Raw genomic sequence first — 11,125 nt, 5'->3', positions numbered from 1 at the left:
GCAGTGAACCATGATTGTACCACTGCACTCCAGCCTGGGCAACAGAATAAGACCACGTCTCAAAATATATATATTATAAAGACTTTTTCAGACATACAAAAGCCAAAATAATTCACTATCAGCAGACTCACACAGTAAGAAGTGTTCAAGGAAGTTCTTTAGGCAGAAGAAAAAATGGTATCGTGTGGGATATGAAATTACACAGAAGAATGAAGAGCACCTGACATGATCACTCTAAAGATTAAAAATGCAAACTTTTTTCTTATTATTTAAATCTCTTTAAAAGATAATTGACTACTTACACCTGTTAGAATGGCTGTTAACCAAAAAGTTGAAAGAGAACAATTGTTGGTGAGGATGTAGAGAAAATGGAATCTTGTACATGATTGGTAGGTATGTAAACTAGTATAGCCATTATGGAAAACAATATAGAGGTTCTTCAAAAAACTAAAAATAAAGCTACCATATGATCCAGCAATTCCACTTCTGAGAACATAGCCAAAAGAATTGAAATCATTGAAGAGACATCTCCATTCCCATGTCCACTGCAGCATTATTCACAATTCATTATTGCAGATGAGATATGAAATAAATCCAAGTGTCCATCAGTGAATGAATGATAAAGAAAACATGATATATAAACACAATGGAATACTATTCAGCCTTTAAAAATAGGAAAATCCTGTCATTTGCAACAACATGGAGGAAACTGGAAGGCCTTATGCTAAGTGAAATAAGCCAGGTACAGAAAGACAAATACTGCATGATATCACTTATATGTGGAATCTAAAATAACTGAACTCATAGAATCAGAGAGTTCAATGGTGGTTACCAAAGGCTGGGGTGGGAGGGCAGGAAATGGGGAAATATTGGTCAAAATGTACAAAATTTCCATTAGACTAGAGGAATAAGTTTTGGAGAACTGTTATACAGCATGGACTATAGCTAATAATCATGCATTATATATTTGAAAATTGCCAAGAGAATAGATTGTAAATGACCTCATCACAAAAATAAGTATGTGAGGCGATGAATATATTAGCTTGAATTAATCATTTCACTATATATATACACACACATATATTTAAAAAATCATATTGTACCCTATAAACATATACAATTATTGTTTGTTAATTTTTTAAAAAATCTAAGAGATATCGGACTAAACAAAATCAATAACAAGGTAATGAGGAATTTATAGTATACATAGAGGTAAAATGTATGAAAATAGCACAAATGCTGAGAGAGGAGAAATGAAAGAATACTATTTTTTTTTTTTTTTTTTTTGAGACAGAGTCTCGTTCTGTTGCCCAGGAGTGCAGTGGCGCTATCTTGGCTCACTGCAAGCTGTGCCTCCCGGGTTCATGCCATTCTCCTGCCTCAGCCTCCCTAGTAGCTGGGACTACAGGTGCCCACCACCACGCCCGGCTAATTTTTTTGTATTTTTAGTAGAGACGGGGTTTCACCGTGTTAGCCAGGATGGTCTTGATCTCCTGGCCTCATGATCCACCCACCTTGGCCTCCCAAAGTGCTGGGATTACAGGCGTGAGCCACCGTGCCCAGCCTGAAAGAATACTATTTTAGGGTTCTTATACTATTTGTGAAATGGTATAATATTCCTTGAAGGTAGAATGATAAGTTAAATATGCATACTATAGACCTTAAAGCAGGGACCAAGATAGCAAAACAAACAGTTGTAGCTAACAAGCAAATAAAGAAGAGAAAATGAAATTAATTAATCTAAAAAGAGGGGGACAATAGAGGAGAAAGGGAACAAAGAACGAATGGGACAATTAGAAAACAAATACTAAGATGCTAGATTTGAACCTAACTATATCAATAATGGCATTAAATATAAATGATCTGAACATCTCCATTAAAAGATAGAGATGTTAGGTTGGATGAAAAAGTAAGACCCAACTATATGCTGCCTATAAGAAACTGACTTTAAATATGGGGACACAAATAGGTTAAAAGTAAAATTATAGAAAAATATATATCATGTTAATACTAATAAAAAGAAAGCTGCAATGGCTATATTAATGCCATACAAAGTATATTTCAAAGCAAATAATTTGACAATGGATAAAGAAAGTCATTTCATAATAATAAAGAAGTCAATTCATCAAAAGGACATAACAATTCTAAGTATATATGCACCTTATAAAGAGGTTAAAGTAGAAGAAACAGAAACTGATAGAATTCCAAGGAGAAACAGACAAATCCACAGTTATAATCAGAGATTTCTATACTCCTCTTTCAAGAATTGATAGGACTAGTGGAAAAAAATCAGTGAGCATACAGAAAGTCTGAACAGAATTGTCAACCAACTTGATCTAATTGATATTCATAGAACACACCACTCAAAACAGCAAAATACATATTCTTTTCAAGTATACATGAAATGGTTGCAAGATACACTATAGTCTCAATATAGTCTCAATAAATTTAAAATGATTCAAGTGATACAAAGAATGTTCACTGACCATGATGGAATTAAATTGGAAATCAATAAGAGAAAGATCTCCAGAAAAATCCCCCAAACACTTGGAAATGTAATAACACACTTCTAAATAACTCAAGGATCAAGGAAGAAATTAAAAGGGAAATTAGAAAATATTTTAATGGAATGAAATTAAACACACAACATATCAAAATTTGTGGCATGCTGATAGAGCAGTTCTTAGGTGGAAATTTGCAGCACTAATATGTTATTAGAAAAGGAAAAAAGTTCCCAAACCCTGGACCTCAGCTTCCACCTAAAGAAACTAGAGAAACGGGAGCAGAATAAAACCAAAGGAAGCAGAAGAAAGGAAATAATAAAACTCAGAGAGGAAATAAATGAAATAGAAAGCAGAAAAACCTGAGAAAAATCAGTAAACCCAAAAGCTGGTTATTGAGAGGATCAATAAAATTGATAAGCATCTAGTCACACTAGTCAAAAAAGAGGGAAGATACAAATTACAATACCAAGAATGAGAGGTGACATTACTACAAATTCTATGGATACTAAAGAGACAATAAAGGAAAAATATGAATAACTTTGGGCTAACAATTCCATGAGTTAAAAAAATAGACAAATTCCTTGAAAGATGTTAGCTACCAATGGTCACTCAAAAAGAAATAAATAAGAAATAGATGTAAATCCATATCTATTAAAGAAATTGAATTATAGCTAGAAAACTTCTCTCAAAGGAAACCTCAGGCTTCACTGGTGAATTCTACCAAATATTTAAGAAAGAATAATATCGATTCTGTACAATCTTTTCCAGAAAACTGAAGAGGAGGGAATACTCCCCTACTCATACTATGAAGCCAGCGTCACCCTTATACCTAAATCAGAAAATTATAAGAAAGAACACTACAACTAATACCCCTCCTAAACATAGATGTAAAAATTCATAACAAAATTTTATCAAATTGGATCCAATAACATATCAAAAGGATGATACATCATAACCAGGTAGGATTTATTCCAGGAATGCAAATTTGGCTTAACATTGAAAATTAATCAATGTAATTCACTCTGTTAACAAACTAGGATCAGGAATAAGACAAGGATGTCTGCTCTCACCACTTCTATTCAACACTGTAGTGGAAGTCCTCACGAGAGCAATGAGGGAAAAATAAATAAATAAATAAATAAATAAATAAATAAATAAATAAATGGCATTCCGATTAGAATGGAAGAAGTAAATCTGTTGCAGATGACATAATCTTGTGTGTAGAAAAACTAATTTGCACTATAATTTATTACTGAGTTTAGCAAGATTGCAGGATACAAGATTAACATTCAAAATTCAATTCTATTTCTGTGTATTATCAATGAACAACACAGAAACTGAAAATTTTAAAAACAACATTCACGTCAGCATCAAAAGACACGAAAACACTGAAACACAGTGCAAACGCTGAAAAACAATGTGCAAAACGTGTACACTGAAAATTATGGAACATTGCCGAAGTGCAAGAAAACCTAAATGAATGGAGAGGTATACTATGTTCATGAGTTAGAAGACTCAACATTGTTAAGATGTCGGCTCTCCCCAGATGAACCCATAGAGTCAATGTAATCCAATCAAAATCCCAGTCTTTTGTGTGAGACTGATAAGCTGATTCTAAGAGTTGCATGAAATGCAAAGGACCTAGAATAGTCAAAGCAACCCTGAAAATCTGTGAAGTGGGAGGACTTAACACTCCCTGATGTCAAGACTTAGCATAAAGCTACAGTAATCAACACCGTGTGGCATGGGCTTAACGATAGACACACAGATCAATGGAATACAAAAGGAAATCCAGAAATAGATACACATGTGTACGGACAACTGATGTTTGACAAAGATGCAAAGGCAATTCAGTGGAGAAAGAACAGTTTTTTTATGGAATGGTGCTGAAACAATTGAATATCTACTTGCAAAAACAAAGAAAGAAAGACCTACCTATACTTTATACTATATTTTAAAAATGAGCTCAAAATGGATCATAGATCTAAATGTAAAATCTAAATCTATGAAATCCCTAGAAGAAAACGTTGGAGAAAATCCTTATGACCTTGGGTTAGGCAAATATTTCTTAGCTGCAACACCAAAAGCATGGCTCATAAAAGAGGTGGATAAATTGGACTTTATTAAAAATTTTAAAAACCCACTTGTACTATTCAAAAGACAATGTTAAGAGAATGAAAATACAAGCCACATAATAGGAGGAAATTTTTTCAAATCCTGTATCTGATAAAGGACTTATATCCAAAATACATAAGGAACTCTCAAAAACTCAAATAAGAGAGCGTCCAACTTATTTTTTTAAATGGGCAAGATTTGAAGTCATTTCACCAAATCACATATTCGGATGGTAAATAATCATGTGAAAAGATGTTTGATAGAAAACATGTCGGGGTTGGCTGGGGGAAGTGAGAGCATCAGGAAGAATAGCTAATGGATGCTATGCTTAACACCCAGGTGATGGGTTGATCTATGCAGCAAACCACCATGGCACATGTTTACCTATGTAACAAACCTGCACATCCTGCACATGTAGCCCAGAACTTAAAATAAAAGTTGAAGGGGGGAAAAAAAAAAAGAAAACATGTCAGTCTTGGCAACAATAGTGAGACCTCTTCTCTACAAAAAATAAAACAATTAGCTGGCTGTGGTGGCATACACCAGTAGTCCCAGCTACTTGGGAGGCTGAGAGAGGAGGATTGCTTGAGCCTAGGAGGTCCAGGCTGCAGTAAGCCATGATGGCACCACTGCACTCCCACCTGGGTGACAGAGTGAGACCCTGTCTCACACACACAAAAAAAGTAAAACATGTCACTAGAAAAATGCAAATTAAAGCACAAGGAGATACCTATCGTTACACGTCTATTAGAATGGCTGGTATTTGAAAGACTGATCATATCAGGTGTTGGTGCTGAGTGTGGGGAATGACTGGGTCTCTTATATGCTGCTGGTGGGAATGGAAGCTGGTACAAACATTTTGGAAAAGAATTTGGCAATTTCTAACAAAGTTAAACATACACATACCACATAACCCATGAGGAAAAAAAAGCATGTGTCCCATCTATTCATACAAAGACTTGTACACAAATATTCATAGCAGACTTATTTTAATATCCCCAAACTGGAATCAACCAAATGTCCTTCAGCTGGTGATTGATGAACAAATTATGGTATATTCATGCAATGGAGCAATAAAAAGGAACACGCTCTAACATATGAGACTGCATAGATGCATAGCAATATAATTAGGCAGAGTGAAAAAACCATCAGTAAATACTGTATGATTGCTTTTATACGCAATTCTAGAAAATGCAAACTAATCTTTAGTAACAGAAAGCAGACCAGTGGTTGCCTGGAGAAGAGGGTGGGTTGGAGGAAGGAAAAATTACAGAGTCTCTTTTGCTTGTAGTGTTGGTTTCACAGGTGCATCCACGTGTCAAAATGCATCTAACTGTACAAGCTTACTGTAGCTCAGTAGAGCTGTTTTAATTTTTATCTTAAAAAAATTTTTTTTTTTGAGATGGAATTTCACTCTGTCGCCCAGGCTGGAGTGCAATAGTGTGATCTCTGCTCACTGCAACCTCCGCCTCCTGGGTTCAAGTGATTCTCCTGCCCTCAGCCTCCCTAGTAGCTGGGATTACAAGCGCTCACCACCACGCCCAGCTAATTTTTGTGTTTTCAGTGGAGACAGGGTTTCACCATGTTGGCCGGGCTGGTCTCAAACTCCTGACCTCACGTGACCTGCCTGCCTTGGCCTTCCAAAGTGCTGGGATTACAGGTGTGAGCCACTGCACCCAGCCTTTTTAAAAATGCTTTTGTAGAGACAGGGTTGCTGTTGCTCAGGCTGGTCTCAAACTCCTGGCCTCAAGAGATCCTCCCTCCTTGGCCTCCCAAAGTTCTGGGACTACAGGCATAAGCCGCCACACCTGGCCAAAGCTGTTTGTAAAAGCCACGTACACTTATTGGTTACTTGCTATTCACAAACCATTACTTATTATTAATAAAACCTTTTTTGGAACCACAGACATACATTCATTTGTTCACTCAAAAGCATTTTTTGAGCACCTACTGTGTGTCAGCTACTGTAATAAGGTCTGAGAATACTTCAATCAACAAAATACACGATATTTTTGACCTCTTAGAATTCACATTCTTGGGAGGGAAAAGTGGAGAGTGGGGAGATAAATGCTAGTAAATAAATATCTGGCCAGGCGCAGTGGCTCACGCCTGTAATCCCAGAACTTTGGAAGGGTGAGGTGGGCGGATCACTTGAGGTCAGGAGTTCAAGACCAGCCTGGTCAACATGGTGAAACCCAATCTCTACTAAAAATACAAAAATTAGCTGGGTATGGTGGTGCACACCTGTAATCCCAGCTACTTGGGAGGCTGGGGCAGGAGAATCGCTGGAACCAGGGAGGCGGAGGTTGCAGTGAGCTGAGATCGCGCCACTGCACTCCAGCCTGGGCAAAAGAGCGAGACTCCATCTCAAATAATAATAATAATAATAAATAAATAAATATCTAATATATTAGACAATGATAGGTACTTTAATGGGAAAGAAAAAGCAGGGTTAGGGGATGGGGTGTGGGGTGGGGTGGAGCTGTCATTTTAAGCAGAGTGTCAAGGAAGGCCTGAATGATAACGTGACATTTGAGCATCAATGTAAAGAAGCTGAAGAAGCCAGGTGTGGTGGTATTTTGGAGAAGAGACTTCTTGACAGAAGGAAGGACACGTGCAAAGGTCCTGAGGTGCGAGTGTGCTTGGAGAACCTAGAAATAGCAAGAAGCCCAGTGCGGTCAGAGCAGAGTGAGGGAGGGGGTGAGTAGTAGAAGATGAGTTCAGGGCTGGGGCAGGTCAAGTTCAACCATTGGAAGGATTTGGTCTTTTACAAATGTTCAATGGACCATGCTCCTAGAAACAGGGACCATAAGTCAGTTAGCATTTTCCGTGGATCTACCATGTGCCTTCTGCCTCAGAAGTCAGAAAGTCCAGGAGCCTGCTTTATCCTACCCAGTGGGCTAATACCTGAATGGCCCCCAGCACCATGCCTGGCACACAATTGGCATTACGAAATGTCACTTGTGATTATCAGGTTGTGGGAGGAGATTGAGACAGGCTTTTCAGAAAGAAGCATTTGAGCTAGGCTTGGAAGGGTTGTTAGTATATTCTAGAACCTTTATAGTTGAAAACTGTGGTATCTAGAGGAAGCCAGAGGGAACAGTAGGCTGTGAGTTCGCTGAGAGCATGGTCTCTGTGTCTCTTGTTAGCCTCCATCCGCAGGGCCTGACACAACATCTGTATGTTTGTTGAATGAATACATGACAGAAGGAAGGAACAAATGAATAAATGTGTCTGGGGCAGAGCCAGACGCAGACCTTCCTTTTCTTTTTTCTTTTTTTTGAGACAAAGTCTTGCTCCATCACCCAGGCTGGAGTGCAGTGGCGTGATCTTGGCTCACCACAACCTCCGCCTCCCGGGTTCAAGGCTCACTGCAATCTCCGCCTCCCGGGTTCAAGCGATTCTCATGCCTCAGCCTCCCAAGTTGCTGGGATTGCAGGCATGTGCCACCATGCCCAGCTAATTTTTGTATTTTTATTAGAGACGGGGTTTCACCATGTTGGCCCGGCTGGTCTCGAACTCCTGACCTTGAGTGATTCACCTGCCTCGGCCTCCCAAAGTGCTGGGATTACAGGCGTGAGCCACGGCGCCCGGCCAGACCTTCCTTTTTTATCCAGGAGCTGCCTGGATCCCTCCAAGACTTCAGCTCCTAGAATCAGAGAAACCAGGATCCAAATCCCAGCCCCACCCTTTTCCTGTGAGACTGTGGGGAGGCTACTTGACTGCTTGAAATCTCAGTGTTGTCCTCAGCAAAATGGGGACAATAATAACATCTACTTCACAAGATGATCATGAAGATAAACTATGACAGTCTGGAGTGCCCTACATGGTGCTGGACACATAGCAAGTACCCAACGGGTATTAAACTCGGCTTTTATTGGGTAGTGCCTGGTAGCAGGCACTGTGCTAGGGGCTTTTCATGGATTAAATGTAAATTTAAGAGTTACAACAGCCTTTTGAGGTAGGTACCATTATTATCAACCCGTCTAACAAATGAGAACCCAGAAGCTCAGAGGGGTTCACAGAGTTGCCTGAAGCCACACATCTCAGAAGCATGGAAGCTGGGATTTGAACCAGAGTCTGTGCTTGTCGCCGCTGTTCTGTTCTGTTAGGTCTCTCTAACTCTATCTCTTCCTCTCCCAGACTAGGGGTTGGGGCTTTGTTCATGAGGCTGCAGAGAGCTGTGCACAGCTCTTGAGGAGGAAATTGGGGAGCCAACCCTTTCCTCCCCTCTTCTGTGGAAGGCTGGAGTCCCATATGGAAACTGAAGAGGTGAGGGGTGTTTTGTGTACGAGAACTCACCCATGACCCTCCCTCCTCCACACCCTCTCAGCTGAGCTTGCTGTGCCCTTGTGGGAACTGGGGGGAACACGCCCCCCACAGCCATGCTATCCCTGTGCTGGGCAAGAGTAGCTGGGTGTGCTTTTTGAGTTGCTAGGTGGCCAGCCCGTTGGGGTCATTGGCCTGCTCTCCTAGAGGGACTCTTGCTGGCTGTGACCTGCCTGGGCAGGGAGAAGACCAAAGAGGTGCCTCAGGCTGGTCGTCTGGGCGGGGTGCACGGCAGCCATAATTGCTGGGCACCAAAGTCCAGGCTGGGCCCTTCTATGAAGACATTTATAGCCAGCCGGCCTGGGGGACCATTCAAGTGGTTTTCTCTCTTTTGTGTCCCTTTAATAAACGAGAAGAAGAGACATCAAATTAAAGCTGATTCTGGACAAACTTGGCTTTGCTGAGAGGCTCTGGGGAGGTCAGGGGAAGGTTATTCTGCTTGCTGACCCTGAGGCCTGGGTGTTTTACCACATGCTTTGAAAATGTAGACTTGGACGTCAGGGCCAGTTGGGCCTTTGAAGTCACCCAAGCCAACTCTCAGCCCTGTGTAGGGATCCCCTGAGCAGTCTCTGGTTGCAGCCTTCCAGGGATGGGGAACTCACTACCTTTCTTTTCTTTCTTTTTTTCTTTCTTTCTTTTTTTTTTTTTTTTGAGACAGAGTCTCACTTTGTTGCCCAGGCTGGAGTGCAGTGGTGCCCTCTCGGCTCTCTGCAACCTCCGCCTCTCGGGTTCAAGCAATTTTCTTGCCTCAGCCTCCCGAGTAGCTAGGACTACAGGTGCCTGCCACCACTTCTGGCTAATTTTTGTATTTTTAGTAGAGATGGGGTTTCACCATATTGGCCAGGCTGGTCTCGAACTCCTGGCCTCAGATGATCCACCCACCTCAGGCTCCCAAAGTGCTGGGATTACAGGCACGAGCCACTGTGCCTGGCTAGGGAACTCACTACCTTTCAGAGCCATCATGCCATTAATAGGCAGCTCTCCATAGTCTCTCTTCTTAGGGGGCTTTGGAAACAGGTGGACTTGAGGTAAAATCCCAGCTCGGATACCCTGAGCAATGGCTGTCATCTCTGTGAATTTCAGCTTCCTCCTCTGCCAGGAATCATTCATTCCTGCATTCATGTATTCCGCAGATATTTTGTCTTTGGCTGGGCCTCCCCGGAAGCAGACTGGAGACAAGGATTCAAGTGAAGTAGTTTGGAAGGGAAGCTCAGGAAGGACCTTGGGGAAGAGGAGATTGAGACAGGAAAGGTATTGTGAATTGAATCGTGTGTCCCCCACAAAAAGAGTCCTAACTTCTGACACCTGGGAATGTGACCCTGTACTTGGAAACAGGGTCTTGCAGATGCGATCAAGTTGAGGTCAGTCATATTGGGTTAGCATAGGAAAGGGGTCATGCAGGTGTGATCAAGTTGAGGTCGGTCATATTGGGTTAGCGTAGGCCCTGATCCAGTGACCGGTGTCCTTACTGAATGAAGGGAACTGGGGCTCATTGCCGCACAGGGAGGGTAGGGGGACACGTGAAGGCATAGAGACACACATGGGGGATGCCATGTGACGATGGAGGGAGACAGCATGACGCTGACACGAGCCAAGGAGCACCCAGGATTGCCAGCAAACACCAGACGTTGAGAGGCACGGAACAGATTCTCCCTCTGAGTCCCCAAGAAGGAACCAATGCTGCCAACATCTTGATTTCAGACTTCTACCCTCCTCAACTATGAGAGAGTCCATTTCTGTTGCTTTAAGTCACCTTGTTGGTGGAAGTTTGCTACGGCAGCCCTAGGACACTAGAAGAAAAGGGGAGAGAGTCAACATAGGGCAGTGTGCATGTACAGCAGTTTCCAATGTGGGAAACTGAGGCCCAGTCCCTTGGGGGTGCTCTGGGAGAAGGGGGAACGTGCCTTGGAGTTACCCCATCTTAGGGGAAGGAGCTGGGGTCTTTTTCACCAGCTTCCATCTGTCCCTGCCTGAAGGGTGCTCCTGGGGAACATCCACCCCTGACACTTATGGTCTGACCAATGTGTGGACAGGGCAGGCTCAGGCTGCCAAAAAGTCCCTAGGTGAGAATTGCAGGTGCTGCCAGTTGGGAATGTTGGGAGTCAGGGTGCGCAGGAAGGGGAGGCTGCGGGGGTGTGGGTGGACCAGCAGCAGTGTCCGTCAGGTCTTTACTGAGG

This window comes from Gorilla gorilla, chromosome 1, assembly GCF_029281585.2.
Source record: "Gorilla gorilla gorilla isolate KB3781 chromosome 1, NHGRI_mGorGor1-v2.1_pri, whole genome shotgun sequence".
NCBI lineage: Eukaryota > Metazoa > Chordata > Mammalia > Primates > Hominidae > Gorilla > Gorilla gorilla.
This window is presented reverse-complemented; position numbering follows the sequence as displayed.